Genomic DNA, 16,426 nt, shown 5'->3' on the forward strand with positions numbered 1-16,426 from the left:
GAATTGAAGAATACAAGAAGACTTCTAGATTTCTTACAACAAAGAGAAAATAAGGATTATGACAAGTTTGGATGTGCCATCACAAATAAAAGATATACACTTGGTTGATTTATTTTATGGGGTTGTTGAAAATGGTCATGCACTTGAGAAGCCACTTGCTATTGATGAGGAGGAAACAAGGCATGCAAATGTAGTAGCATGTGATCACGTGGAAGAAAATGACAGCATGTGATGAATGCTTATGATGTAGACATAAATGATTCTATGGGTTCTCCTCTTCTTGATGTTCGAGATACTATTTTTTGTGCTTTGGAAAATGGTTTGAATCCCATGGGTAAGAGTGATGTTAATATGGATGGAGATTATGTATCTACATATGGCTTATTTGATGAGAATGATGTTAAGTATGGATCCTGATTAACCCCTTGTACTTTTTTGTATTAAAACGCACATTTGTAAAGCCCCCGTTATGAAGAGAAGCCATCGTGCATCAAGAAAAATTGGTTTATACACCGTTGGTAGTCACTTTAAACTAACCAAGGATATGTGTCCAAAGACACAAGAGGAGATAGCCCATATGTTTAAAGTTCCATATGTTGCAGCGATGGTAGGCTCTCTAATGTATGTTATGGTTTGGACAAGGCCAGATATTTCACATGCAATGGGAGTTGTGAGTAGGTTCATGGATAATCTAGGTAAAGAGCATTGGCAAGCTCTGAAGTGGATACTTAGGTATCTAAAGGGGACAACCACGAATGCTTGTATTTTGGAGGCAGTGACATTTCCTTGCAAGGGTATGCTGATGCAAATATGGTAGGTAACAAAGACACTCAAAGGAGAACTATTGGCTATGTCTTCACAATTGGAGGCACAACAGTAAGTTGGGCTTCAAAGCTGCAGAAAATGGTCTCACTTTCTACCACGGAAGCAGAACATGTAGCAATGATGGAGGCAAGCAAAGAGATTCTGTGGCTTCACATATTCTTGGAGGATCTTGGATACAAGCAAGACAATTGTGTCTTGTATAGTGCCATTCATCTTGCAAAGAATTCAACCTTTCACTCAAGGACAAAGCACATTGAAGTGAGATATAACTTCATACGTACTCTTTTGGAAGAGGAATAGCTAAAGCTAGGAAAGGTGCACACAAGTGAAAATCTTGCAGACATGTTTATAAAGGTACTCAACAAGGAGAAGTTGAGCTTTTGCTCAAGGATAAGAAGCCAGGATGGAAAGCAGTCACAGGTTTGGTGTGGAGATTGGTCTCCAAATGGGAGATTGTTAAGTATGGAGCTTAATTTACCCCTTGTAATTTTTTGTATAAAAAATGCACATTTGCGAGGTTCCCGTTATTAGGAGAAGCCATTATGTGTGAAGAAAAATCACTCGTCAGAAAACCAAAAATTCACGGCTAGTCTCGAGCTTTGCTCGAGATTGGCTTTGCCGGAATATTCCTTTTTTGTTGGAATATTATGGGCGGCCGACGGTCAAAAATAGGTCGGAAAATAGCCAGTTGGTTGGCCAATTGACAAGTGGTTGATATTCAATGGCCGCTGGCTTGAGGTCGGAAGCCAATGGCCACCACACATGGGCGCATTGGAGAGTCCAACTTGGACTTGTCTACAAGGGCGGCTACACATGGCTGCCTCTCATAAGAGAGGTCAACCCTTTTGGCCTATAAAAGGAGGCCTCTTCTACACACAAAATGCATTGTGGTGCATTGTGAAGTTGATGTGAGGTGGTGAGAGTGAAGCAAGGCGAGAGCTCTATTAAGGGTATAATCCCTTTGTAACCTAATTCTTGTTCAAAGTACTAAAGCCATTGAGTGGTTGCTTTCCTGTGGATGTAGCCCACATTGGGTGAACCACGTATATCATGTTTGCTCTCTCTCTCTCTCTCTCTCTCTCTCTCTCTACTTTATAATCTCTCATGTGTGAAAATTATCTCTCTCCATTAAGTAAACTACTCTACATCCTATTTCCTAACAAATGATGTGGTATGCAAAGTTGTGCGAGCATCTATAATGGATGATGTATGTGATCTAGGTTGTATAGACTCTCAAGTATGAGAATGCTGATGTGGTTGAGTTTCATGGTCTACAAGACTCTCATGCTACTCTTGTGGTTGATGATGAAAACTATGCCTCTACTTATGGGTTGTTTGATGAGTTGCCTATGGCTTCCAATGATGGTGTAAATGCTTTTGGTGATTTGAATTATCACTTGGATGTTAATGTTGCCAATATGGATTCATCTAATGTCACCAAAGAACCCACTGGTGAGGATGAATTGACTGATATCAAAGACTATGTCTTCTCTTATGGCTTGTTTGATGAGTTGTCAATTTTTGCAAGATCCCACTTTGATGTAGAATTCATTGGTGAGGATGAGGTGGCTGATATCGATCACTATGTCTTCTCTTATGGCTTGTTCGATGAGCTGTCAATTTTGCAAGCTCCCACTTTGATGAAGAGAGTGTTTGTTTAGACTTTATGCAAGAAAAGGAAGAGTGTGAGTGCCATAAAAGTTTTGATATGATGGATGGTCATGTGCCTCTCATGTTTGACTTTGAAATCCCAATAAAGAGTAAAAAATTTATGGTTGATGGTACTGCTTATGATGATAAGCCATAGGATCTTAATGAGGGTTTGGCTCTACCTACAATAAGAAAGATTATCATGCAAAGTGACATGCTTGAGGAATGTTTTGATGCTTATGATAAGAAGAAGCTGGATGGTCTTAAAGTATATCTTGTGATATATATGGAATAGGCTTCTTCGTATGGTGCTAGTAATTAAATGGGAGATGAGCAACTTTTATCGAGATGAGCATTAACCTCATGCATTTTCTGAATTTGATTTGTTTTCTATGTTGTTTTTTCTTGATCTCATTGATCACATTAAAGGCAAAGGTGTGGCAGTTTGTATGACTCTATGTGCATGTGGGTTCCTATTGATCATCACTCTTTTATGGATTTTATGGGTGTTGCTATGGCCATGGAACTTCGCTACATGCCATCCAAACGACACTATTGGAAAGATGATATGGTAGGCTAACTCTAGTTTCCTAATTTTGGTGAGAAAGTGAGCCAAACTACATTTCAACAGCTAAATGGTTTCTCCACTTGTGAGACAATGCATAAAGACCACCTCATGGATGTAGAGAGCACAAGATATGGCAGTTGATTGACTTGGCAGTTACACATTTCAAAAGCATCACAATGTATGTCAATGTGTGATTGTGGATGAGCACATCATTTCTTCTAAATGAAAATTGAATCTATGCAGGGTTTATAACCCAAAGAAGCCTCATAAGTTTGGCATACAGGTATGGAATTTGTGTGAGTCGGCAATGGGGTATAACTTTGCTTTTCAAATTTATGATAAGATACCATACCCTAAATTGTCATTTCATCCAGTTGCAAACTTGGGGCAAACTTGGTGAAAGCCCTTCCAAGAAAATGGAATCATGTGTTTTTTGACAGATATTTTACCTCTATAAAGCTTCTAAAAAGCACTTGAGATCTAAAGTCCAAGGTGGTACATGCACTTATGTGGCTAATAGGAAGCACTTTCCCGATGCAAAAAATGTTACACTTGGGTAAGCAAGCACGGGGTGCTAACCGGTTTGCCTAATGCAATAAGCAAGGTCTCATTGCTTGCTCATGGGTGGACAAGAAAGAAATTTTGTCTGCTTCAAATTGTTATGGTATGCAGAAATGTGAGGTAAAGCTCTTGGTAAGTGATGAAAAGAGGATGCTTGTTTCATGCCCTGATGTTGTTGTTTGTGAGATATAATGCATGGAAAATTGGCTACGATGTTTTTTATAGCATTCTCGAAAGTGGATACTATTTGCAAACTACGATGCATGGTTTTAAGTGGTGGTATGCAAGCTTTTGGGGTCTCATGGATTCCCTCTTCACAAACTATTGGATCATTTGGAAGGACCTCTATGGCAAGAGGGATCATCCAATTTTGAATTTTATGTGACGTATGCATGAGCAACTAGTAAACAATGCTTTTAGGTCTTATGTATGTAAGCGGCAGGTGGTTGAGGATGCATAAAATGGTCATTCTCCCATATGTTTGCATGATGTAGCAAGTATTGTGTGGAATGCTTTGCAAAAAAAAAAAAAACTTAGCACAAGGAAATGGATGGCTCAAAGCCATCTCGCACTAAGTGGGGTCATGGTAAGTGCAAGAAGACAATGTGCATTGATCCTTGCTTCAAGGACTACCATGCAAGAGTCGTTATGGAATTTTTTTTTATGGTCACTCGAGGGTGACTAGATTACAAGAGCCAATCTTATGTTTTTTTTTTTTTTGTGTTTGATGTGTGTGTTTACCATGCTCTCTTTCCACTCTTTCTTTACAATAAATTTTGGCGGATGGATTTTGTGGATAATGTTTCCAAATGGATTTTATTTGATGATGGCTATTTATTGTTGTTGGTGGGCATTTTTAGGAAATAATTGTTGCAACTGGTTCTCATATTGCAGGTATGGCTTGGCTTTCGTATGCAGTTCTAATATGGTGCTTGATTGCAATGTGTTGGTTATTGTGCTTGAACTTATGGTTGTTTGGTGGTGCTGTGTGCTTTGTTATGGAAGGTTGTTTTATTACAAGTACTACAAACATCTCCACTTTGTGATTTGTGTTTCTTTTTTGTCTCTTATGTGTTGCTTATGATGGCCAAGTGTTGGTCCCCACTAGTTGTCTTTTGCCACATTATAGTCTTCGCCATGGTTATGGTTGTTGCAAAGTGTTGGCAGGTGCTTTTTTATAGTTTTTTCCAAGTTATGGTTTTCACTAGGTGTTCCATAAGCTTTGGCTGCAATTGGAGATACTAGTAAACTAGCTATGGTTTTTTCCATTCACATTGTTTCTTTTTTTCAAGTTATGGTGAAGTGGTTTTGTTTTGTTAGGTGTTTCTTTCAAGTTATGTTTTGTCAGGTGTTTTGGTCATGTTTTTTTTTTCATTTACCAGGTGTTTTTGTAGGTTATCTTTTTTCCATTTACCATGTGGATTTTGTCCGGTTATGGTGAAGTGGTCTTCACCAAGTGTTGTGTCAAGTTTTGATTTTTGTCATTCGCCATGTGTTTTTATGGTTTTATGGTTATGGTTTTTTCCATTCATCAATTTTTGTTTGCCAGGTTATGGTGAAGTGTTCTTCATAACATGTTTTTCCAGGTTTTGATTTTTGCCATTTATCGGGTTTTTTAATGGTTCGCCAAGTTTTGTCTTTGCCTGGTATTTTTTGGTGTCTTTGCCATGGTGATTTTTGCTTATGAATATCATCTTTGTTAGGTGTTTTCTGGTAAGTGTTTCCCATTTTTGCCAGGTGTTCTTTTTGCCAGGTCCTTTATGCTTATGGTTATGGTCTTTTCTATGTGTTTTTTGGTGTCTTCTCCATGACTTTTTTGAGTCTTTGCCACGTGTTTTTTGGTGTCTTTGCCACATTTTTTTTTGGTAATTGTGCTTGTCTTCGCTAGGTGTTTCTTTTATGGTCTTTACTAGTTTTTTTTTTTTTGCTTATGGATATGCTCTTTTCTAGGTGGTTTTGATTTTCTACGTCTTTGCCAGATGTTTCTTATGGTAGGTCTTTGCCAAGTGTTTCTATTCTCACCATGTGTTCTATTTTTCCCAAGTGTTATTTTCCTTATGATTATGGCCTTTTAAAAGATTTTTGGGATGATGGAAATGGTTTTCGCAAGATTATGGTCATTGTTGGGTGCACAATTTAAGTGTTTCTGTTCATGGTTTTTGCAAGGGTTTTTCAGATGATGGATATGGTCTTCACTAGGTTATGGGAATTACAGGGTGCATAGTTATGGTTTTTGCCAACACTTGGACTTTGCCAGGTGTTTTTGCTTATGGCTATGTTCTTTGCCAACCTTGTCTTTGCCAAGTGTTTTGGACATGTGGTTATGATCTTTGCCTTTTGTTCTTTTATAGTTATGGTAGGAGCTTTTGTATTATTATGGCAGGTGGCCATAACAAGTATGGTGGGAGGTAATGGTAAACTTGTAATGGTTCATTGTCTTGAACTTATGGTATTTGGCAATGTGTGTTTTGCCCATAGTGATGGGAGGTAATCGTAAACTTGTAATGGTTCATTGTCTTGAACTTATGGTGTTTGGAAATGTGTGTTTTTCCCAATGAAGCTACAGTGTTTTGGCACATTGTTGCATGGTCTTGTTCATTTGGGTTCTCTCTATTGCAAGTATGGCTATGGCATTGTCATCAAGGAGTGGTTCAAGCTTGTAGTTTTGTTCATCCATGATATAACTTGATTTGCATTACAGTGCTATGAAGCTCAGAATAATGTCCTTTTCATTATTAGTCACAATGCAAATAAGTGGCTTCTTTGTATCCATGAAAAGTAGCAAAGACTTGTAGTTCTCATACGATGCTTGGTGTGCTAAATCGGGCTTTTTCTTAGCCATTTCTAACCATATATGTGCTTGCACCAAAAAATGTTTAAAAACATGCTAATTTTGACAAAAATGTAGACCTTCTAATTGTTCTTTTGAGGGTAAAGCCACTCATTCATTTGAAAGCTATACTATCACAGCTGCTTAATAAATGTTGGAATGTTTAGGTCAATTCTTTATTGAGAGCACCAAGCTATGCACAAACGATTCTTACAATTTTTCCTAAAGCATGTGGATCTTGTGAATATGCTCAATGGAGGGCTTTGTAAATGGAGTCTTCTGCTAGGAGTTGTGGAGTTTTTCTTAGACCATGCAAAGGACACTTTTGTGGAGACCTCCAAGTTGACAAACAAACTTAGCCTAGTGTTAAAAGCTTCCACCTCACTGGCTTAAGGGGTCCACTTTTTAAAAGTCACCCTTAGTGTATGCTTTGAAGAGGTATTTTTAAAAATCCCTCTGCGTGCACGCGCACACACACATACACACACACAATTCACCATGACTTAAATGACCCCTTTTGCTTCCTAAACCCAGACCTTTTTCTAAACATCTATTTTCAAAACCCTTCAATAATAGTAATTTTGTAACTCTTTGAAATTTTAACAAAACCTCCTTTTGAACTCACGTGCTACACTAACACAATTTAAGGTGTACCCCCTAGGGCTCATGGGATACCTATCTCAAGTTCTATGAGACATAAACATGTTCAAACTCATAAAGATATATCAAACTCTTGCCATAACCTATATCAAAGTGTGCATAAGAGCATATGTGGTGCCATAGAGCATGACCATACTTGTAAGCATATCAATGTATCCAATTGTAATGGTAACTAATTATGTGCATTAATAAGTATTTTATTTATGGCTAACAAGTCACAAAGACAACTGATTTATGACTCATTTAATATTTTATGGACATTTTATTAGTGGAGAGATCTACAAGCAATAGTTATTTTATGTCCAAGAGGAAAATTGCCATCAGTATTGAGCATTAATCAATATCTATAAATAAATACATGCAAGAGGAAAGAGATTAATCTTATACGAGGGGATTGTATGCAATGGCATGTGTCTCTTTTTTCTTCTCTCCCCTCTTCTCTCTCATGCTATATGGAGCACTCGTGATTGTCAGGAGCAGCATGTACAATTTGACATTTGATTTTTTTGACATTTTAATTGCTAATTAATATTCAAGTTTGTGATTTTTGTGGAGATTTTTACTTATACAACTATACATGATCACTTTCATCAAATAAATATAAGAGAGCTACATCTTCAATAACATATGCGATAAATCCTTTGTTGCTTTTTCTTTTCCTTCACATACATATGTATGCTTTATAGGCAACATTTTTACTTGGAAATTTTTTTTGAGCTTATTGACTTTGTGGCACAAGCACATGCCAAAATCTTAGCAGAGTTCACTAATTTCATAAGACCAAAGCAATAGCGAGAGCAATAGAAATGCACACCTATAGAGCTACCCCTTGAAGAAGATACTATTCCACTTGGGTACTCTCTCATATTAATAGATATAGTAGTTCTTCCCACTAAACATCCTTACATAGACAACCACCCTTACAAAATCTCAAGTTAATTATTGACTAAATTTACTCATCTTTTGGTTATTCTTCTCAATTTTAGATATACAGGTTTACTTCAAACTCAATGGGATATGCATTTCAAGCCAAAGAGAAAGATATAAATCTCAAATCTCACACTCATTGATAAGTCCTTCTACACTCAGTCAATGTATATTGGTGGTTTCATTTTATAAAGTCCATCTTAACTAGTTTATTCTCAAAGTGTGTTTGCAAGTAAAGTCGTAGAAGTAAATAAGGATGATTTGGCCCAAGGGAAATTAGAGATTTAAGTTTTTCTTAACTACAACTAGCTCAAATTTTGAATTCAAAATAGTAAGAACTCTTACTATTTTGAATTCAAAATAAAGAACTCTTTGATAACTTATGCCCTCCACATTCCATTGGTCACATGTACACAAATTTGCTAGTTTAGGCAATGTACACTTTTCATCCTAATGTAGATTTGTTGATTTAAGCAACACCAACTTGTTTTAGTGCAGATCGATCGATTTAGGTAGCACCATTTCAGATTTGCCGATTGAAGCAGCATGACAGTAAATGTAGACTCAGGAGTTTTAGCAACATTAGCGCAGATCCATCGATTTAGGTAGCACGTCCAATTGGTGTCGATTTATTTGTTTAGGTAACACCAACTACAAAATCATACTATAGTAGCTGGCCACCACTACTACTAGTTTGATTTTGTTATCGTCGATATATAATGGAAATGGTCTAAATTATATTGATATGGAATTGAATTTGGTTTATGATGTGACGGTAACAATGTTATGGATTTGGATTTGGTATTGATGGATCTCGAATATTGAATGATTAATGTGACCAACAAGATCCTGATACATCAAGATACAACACATATCCATATTCTAGTGGTGTGTAGTATGTGAAAAACTAAAAGCATAAGCAAATTAAATTGTTTAAACTTGTAAGATTTCATTTTGATATGATGTTTTTGATATATAACTTTAACCATTGTTTTGGACAAATATGTGCCTACAATTTTAGAAATCCATCTTAGAGGGGAATCACAATTGATTCCTTTTGATTTTGAAGGGAAATTCGAGTTCAAGAGGCAAATGAAAGGCGGTGATCTCAGTTGCCAATGAAGAAGGAGGGGAAGGATGCAAGAGCATCTTTGAGTTGAGTACATGGCAAGATGGCCTGAAGAAGTAGGGAGAATGTGGTGTAACGCAATTGAGCTTGGGAGCTAGACAACATGGAGGAACCGTGAGTGTGTATTTTTAATTCAAGGGGGGTGCACTCATGACATGAAAAGCAGCAAGTCGTGATGGAGCAAGGAGCCATGAGTGTGTTTTTCTTTTTTTAAGGGGGTGCACTCATGACATGAAAAGCAGTACGTCGTGATGGTTAGCAAGGATGTTCAAAAACTCTCATGTCAAAACATACATGGGCTCGATTCTCCTTACTGACGCCACAATCTTGATGTGCTTGAGATGCTACTTGTAGAGTCATTGGAGTAATCTAGCTAGATTCTAGCTAATGAAATGAAGGTTGCCATTAAAAATAATTTGTATAATAATAATATAGCAACTGATGATAATTTCTTCCTTAACATAGAGGTATGTTATGGTATTTAATAATGGGCATCAATAAAATTTGCTTTGTGACAGGTCACAAACTCAGTTAATTTATGGCTCATGTAATATTTCATGGACATTTTATTAGTAGAGACCTCTTACAAGCAATAGTTATTTTATGTCCAAGCAAACACTTGCAATCATTATTATGTGAGAGCACCAGGTGCGAAAGTGATGCACAATGCATACAGAGTGTGAGGGAGGAGAAGAGTAGAAGACACAATGTATGGGTGGAGAAATCTTCAACAATAGTGGTGTGGAGCTCCTTATTCTTTGTGTATATGAAGAATAAGAAATGTGTATGTACACACAGTGGGCGGACACCAGACATCTGGCCCTGAAAGATGCAATGCCTTTACCCCAACAAACTCCCACTTAAAGGCAATGTGCCAATAAGTGGGACCTACTAGCTAAATTACTAGTATGTACAACAAAATCGGTGAGAGCCTCTCTCAACCTATGCCCATTGGCTCACTCAGTCAACATGCAACCATATTGGCTCTAGTGATAGGCGAGCATGTATATCCATGCTAAAGCTTGCATGTAAATCTTGTAGACAACTCTGGATGGTCTGCAAAGCTCCACACCGTACAATTGACAATCCCTGCTGCAAATGCTCCCATTGTAGCTGCTACCTCGAATCTCAACCTTAAAACGTCATACATGAGTGTCCCAAATGTTGGGACAAAAACCGTGAAACCTCCGCTAACCTATCCCTATCAATTTCCTCTGCACTATGTGCAATCCTTGCACCATCAAGACTAGGGACAAATGGATTGACAAATCAGGGGTGCTCAGCACTGCAATCATCCTTGCATCCATCGTACCATGCTCTACATGTCCTAGCAATCCTCAGACCTTGCATGCACAACGATCAAAGTGTCACGCTTCTCATCAGCAAAGTGTACTCGCTTAGACTGCGAACATCTACATGGCAATGTACTCACATAGACTATGGTGTCTTTGAGACTAAGAACGTAGAGAAGAGTCAAACAAGCAACACGATGGCCTCGTGCTATCACAAGAAAGTCTCTTCTCATCAAGTAAGACTCATCAATAAACTAAACACGACACCCATGATCTTTGAGTGGAGATCAAACTTCTACGAGCATCAGGCACATACTGAACATCATGGAGCACAAGCATACTCCCACTAGCAAAGCGCAAATGAATGTCCATCCACACCATGAACACTATCATATCTCAAAGTAGAAAATGTGCTAAACCACTTGCTATGAAGAGTAACATGGCATATAGCACTACTATCCAGCTTGCAACCGTGAGACAAAGTCCACGCATGTCTAGGTGAACCTACAAAAGTAGGAGTGTCTACCACACTCGTACTCTTAGCAACAACCAATGGAATCCTTTGATGTCTCCAACGCCTAAAACAACGTCTCCTTATGTGCCCTGGTCTACCACAATGCCAGCAAACCACTCTAAGATCTGCTTGATACACCAACATGTGTATCCAATGACGAACTATCACTGCAAGATGCCATAACTGAGTGCAAATCGAGTCTATATATCAGCCCACACAAAGTGTAAATGCATTGTCCACAAGAGCATAACTGCTCAACACAATGCAAAATAAAACCAATCGATCAAAGCACCTGCCACCAAAACTATGGCAAATATCTCATAAAGGGCATAACCCTCTGCCAAAACTAAGAACCAATCATGCATAAATTGTAACCATACACACAATGAGAGCATAAGTAAAATGACCATCCGCATAGCACAAGCCAAAACTTGGCTAAAATACCTCTCTAGCACTTGCCACAAAACACATAAAACCTAGTAAAAAACCGACAAAGTCTCCTCTGTAATTGGAGAAAAATGTCACCAAAAAATGAGAAAATATACAATGCCAAAACACTATGGCACAATGCCAAACACAATGGTAAATGATCCGAGAATCCCGTGATCAAAATCAATGAGTGTAAAGCTTCTACAATGTCAATACATGAGTTGTACCTACACTACACAAGACACTGCAACTCTGTGAGCTAATTGCCAAGCTCACCCAGTGCGGTATCGAGCCATGCCTGCACTGACCATAATAACCATACATGCCATAAACATGCTCAAAACCATGAGCAAATCATGCACAAAATCCGCACACAAGCATACATCATATCCTCCCACCTGAGAGCAAGCCTACAACCACTACCACTCTCACACTCAAGAGGAAACCATGTGCCGACGCCGAAAAACAATCATGGGCTACTTTTGCAAAAATTTGAGAGGTCAAAATTAGTCCAAATATGCATCACCATTGTGTCTGGAGCATGCCAAAACCCTAAGTTACACCCTGATCTTGCACAAATCGCATTTCGTATGCAAAAGTTATGAAAAAACACTATATTGGAGCCTAAAGACTAACATGAGGAAGCGCAAATTTGCATTATTCCTGCAAATTTTGCTGCAAAAAAGCATACACACTTGCAATACAATCTTCTCTCAAGCTTGGGAATGTCACTCAAGCTTCCATGAGCACAGATCTGTTGGTTGCTCACCGAACTCAAGCTCCTACCGAAAGTGAGCTCACCATAGCCAAAAGCTCACTTCTCTATAGCACGACACTTGTCGCAAAAACAAAGCTCGGATACCACTTGTGAGTGTGCATAAGAGGGTATGTGTGCGAGTGCAGTAGTGCAATGTAGGAGAGACGTGATCTAGTAGATATTATGGTGAGAAGATTGATCACCCCTCCTTATTCTTTTATATTATCCAAAGAATCATCGAATTGTTAGTGCTGGACGACTGGCCACTCGACCTGAACCCCAACATATCAAGCATTAATTAATATCTATAAATAAATACATGCAAGAGAAAAATGCTCACTTTTGCATGAGTGGAGATTGTACCTAGTGCCTTGTTGTTGGGGTAAGCCCAACTTGTTGCTTGTGTGGGAAACCCCTCTAGCCACCTAGGAAGGATCAGGTGATGAGATGGTCCAATAGGAAGAAGGTGCAACCTCTCTAGCCAATGATTGTAAAGCACCAAGCCTATTTAAGAGGCTCAAGGTGCAACCTCTCTAGCCAATGATTATAAAGCACCAATCCTATTTAAGAGGCTCTTTTTTTTATGAATCATTCAACACTGTGCATTTTTTGAGCTTTAATTCATTGTGTCTATATCCTAGCCTAATGCTCTTGTCCTTGGTTTAGCCTAACCCTAATCCTAATCAATCTAACCCAAACCCTAGCAACATGGTTAAGCTAAGGCTCCATCCACGATAGCTTGATGCTAAATCATTGATGATTACGGAACATGCTTCCGCTACTAACACTCACAAGTGATATTAGAGCTTTAGTGATGTTGTACGTGAGTCATTTTCTCTCTCTATTTAAGCCTTGCTCTAATAATCCTCCATTATAATCATGGCTTACTCAATTGAGATGTTGGGATATGCTTCTAGAACCACTACTCACACTTGCGATTGATTAGTCTTGATTAGTATGTGAGAATTTCATTTTATTAAGCTTGTAGTTTGCAAATCATAGATTAGCCTATTTTTCATTTACTGCATTAATAATCACTCGTGTTAATTGCAAGTATTTATCTTGCAATGTGATTTGTTTGTGGGGACACTACTCTTCAAGTACTCTTCATCTCACTCTTAATTAATCTCCGCTTTTGGGTGAGATTAGCACCATTAATTATTTTTCCATTATCAAGTGTGTGGGTGTGTATGTGAGAGAGACTTTGTGTGTTTTTGTGTACTTCAATTGCATCCTGAAGATGTGTGTGTGTGTGTGTGTGTGTGTGTGTGTGTGTGTGTGTGTGTGTGTGTGTGTGTGTGTGTGTGTGTGTGTGTGTGTGTGAGTCTGTGTGTTTGTGTGTACTTTAATTACATCCTAAGAATAGGTGTAGGTATGTCTGTGTGTGTGCACTATCTATGTGAGAGCCACTCCAGAAGAGGACTTGTTTGTAATCCTTATTTTGGGTAGTTTCTTTAAAGGTCAAGGGGCAAATTCCATTGTGCCTTCACATACACAAGAGCCACTATCAATCCTGGTGCTGCCACATCTTTGCTCATCTCAATACCTTGATCTGCTCTGACCGTAAGTGTAGATTGTTGGGTTTGCTGGCCCGTATCCGGTCGACCATCAATAACTCACTTACAGTTTCTTTTATCCAACTATATAGATAATACATTATGAGCCATACACACTATCTCGATATAGTGTGTGCTGTGTAGGAGGGCAAGGCGCACCCTCACTTGTGTCTGCGTACTATCTTCTCTCTCTCACTCTCTCTTCCTGCTCCCACACTCAATCCAACAATTGGTATCAGAGCTTTGGCTTCGCAACAAATGGAGTGCTACAGAAAAGTGAGCTTTTGGCTATGGTGAGCTCGTTTTTAGTGGAAGCTTGAGATTGGTGAGCAACCACCAGATCTGTGCTCATGGAGTCTGAGGGACATTCCCAAGCTTGAGAGGATGGTGTATTGCAAGTGTGTATGATTTTTTGTAGCCATACTTGCAGGAAGAATGCAGATTTTCATTTTTGCTTGTCATTTTTCGGGCTCCAAAACAGTGTTTTTTGCGTAACTTTTGCATACGAAATGCAATTTATGCAACGTAAGGGTGTAACCTGGGGTATTTGCATGCACTAGACGCAATGCTGGTGTCCATTTGGACTGATTTTGACCTCTAAATTTTTTTTTTGCAGCAGCTGTTTATTGTGTGTCGAGGATTTCACACATGGTTTGCTCTCAGATGTGAGAGTAGTATTGGCTGCAAGTTTGCTCATAGATGGGAGGATACGATGTATGATCTATGTGTTCAGATGCTCAGATAGTTGGTAGCACTTGTTTGAAGTCCACTTACAGTCACATACAGGAGATGCGATCGATATCTTGCGGTTGCCGATTTGTCGTGTCGTTATGCGAGACACTTGCAGGATTGACACCTTTGTGAGCTGAATATTCAGCCAATTGGATTGCTATTTGGGATGCTATTTTCATGCATACAAAGGGCGGATATTCTCAGCCATACATAGCTTTACAAGTGCCATGTTTTTTGTAGTGGTTGCATTTCAGATTTTGGTCGTTTATGCATCAATTTTTGGCATGATTTATGCATCTAGGTCGTTAGTAGGCTTGCTCGACTAGACTATTTCATGCATGATTGATTTTAGAGTTGGGATTTGATAATCTTTTCTTATCTACCATACGCTATGGCTGTTATGTACATCACCGGTATGCTCTTTTGAGAACATTTCTTTGCAAGATTTGACACGATTTTGGTCTACTCCCATAGTTCTCATCGGGTGGGAGTTTTTTGGCATATTGGTTGCACTTTTTTTTTTGGTGTTTGTTTGTGCATATATCCTATGATTAGTAGTGAGTACTACCATCGTACACTTTTGTGGAGCCATATTTGTCTTGTACAGCAGTCTGAACCATTTTTGAGACTTGGTCCAAAAGATAGCCATTTCTGAGACCCATTTTTGAAACTTGGCTATACGTTTGTTGCATATCCTACTTTGAGAGGGTTGTGGTGAGGGTTTTCTTGAGCTGGGGTATTCTCAAATGTGGAGATACTTTCGGTGATACAGGTAGCTGGAGATCCCCTTTTGCGGCCCTTGGCATAGGATATGTATAGAGAGGACTAGGTGCTCGTTAGCCATGATGGATTTTGGTATGTCAGTTTGACAGTTTATGCATAGCTAGTACTCTCAATTGTTCTTGCTATTTGGTCAAAGATACCCTTACATGCATTTGGTTACATTTCTTGGCACTTTTGCTCTCTGTTTTGGTTGAGTATTGATCCCAAAAACAAAGAAGACTCTGCCAAAATTTTGCCAAAAATTTCGGGCGTATAGTTTGCCAAGATGTCGCTTAAAGAGCGTGATGTCTATGACATGAAGAAGTTTGATGGCACAAACTTTTCTCTTTGAAAAAACCAAATTCAAGATGCCCTTGTTCAAAAGAAGCAAAAGTTGCCTATCATGTACAAGGAAAGAACATAGCAAATGGACATGACTCAGTTTAAGTGGGATGAGTTGGATGAACTATGCAAGTCTACTATTAGATTGCATCTTGCTGAATCTGTTTACTTTTCTGTGTTGAAATGTGAGTCTGCTTACGCGGTATGGCAAAAGCTATGCAATACCTATGAAAAGGATACGGCTAGCAATAATGTTTTCTTAATGCAAAAATTGTTCAACCTTCGTATGCGGGAGTCTGCTAGTGTTGCCATCCATATCAATGATTTTGACTCTTTGTTTGTCAAGATACGTGCGCAGTGCATGAATATGGATGATGAGATGAAAGCTATCTTTTTGCTTTGCTCATTACCTCCATCTGGGATATATTTTTCACTGTGATAAGTAACTCTGCACCTAATGGTACACTAGTGTATAATGATGTCTCTAGTTCTCTTTTGTCTGAGGAAATGCAATGAAAGTATATGGGTAGCTCGCATCATGGCAAAGCTCACTATGTGCAGAAAGATGGGAAGCAAAGAAAGGGTCGTGCTAAGCAGCGTGATGCAAGTAAAGATGGCAAGAGGGACTTATCCCGTGATAGGTCAAAGTCTCGTGGACGTTATAAAAATATTCAATGCCATTATTGTGAGAAATATGGTCACATGAAAAAATATTGTCATGCTTGGAAGTGATAAGGGCAAAGGCATAAGTAAAGATAATGATGGTAAAGAGGAGAAGTCAAAGAGCTCAGAGAAAACTGAAGAAATCAATGTGGTTTTAGATGACTGTGATGCGCAAGATATTAATATGCTGATAAAAATTGATGATGTGTTCTTTGATGCACATGAATCT

Source organism: Adiantum capillus-veneris, chromosome 10 (assembly GCF_014529385.1).
Source record: "Adiantum capillus-veneris isolate H3 chromosome 10, ASM1452938v2, whole genome shotgun sequence".
NCBI lineage: Eukaryota > Viridiplantae > Streptophyta > Polypodiopsida > Polypodiales > Pteridaceae > Adiantum > Adiantum capillus-veneris.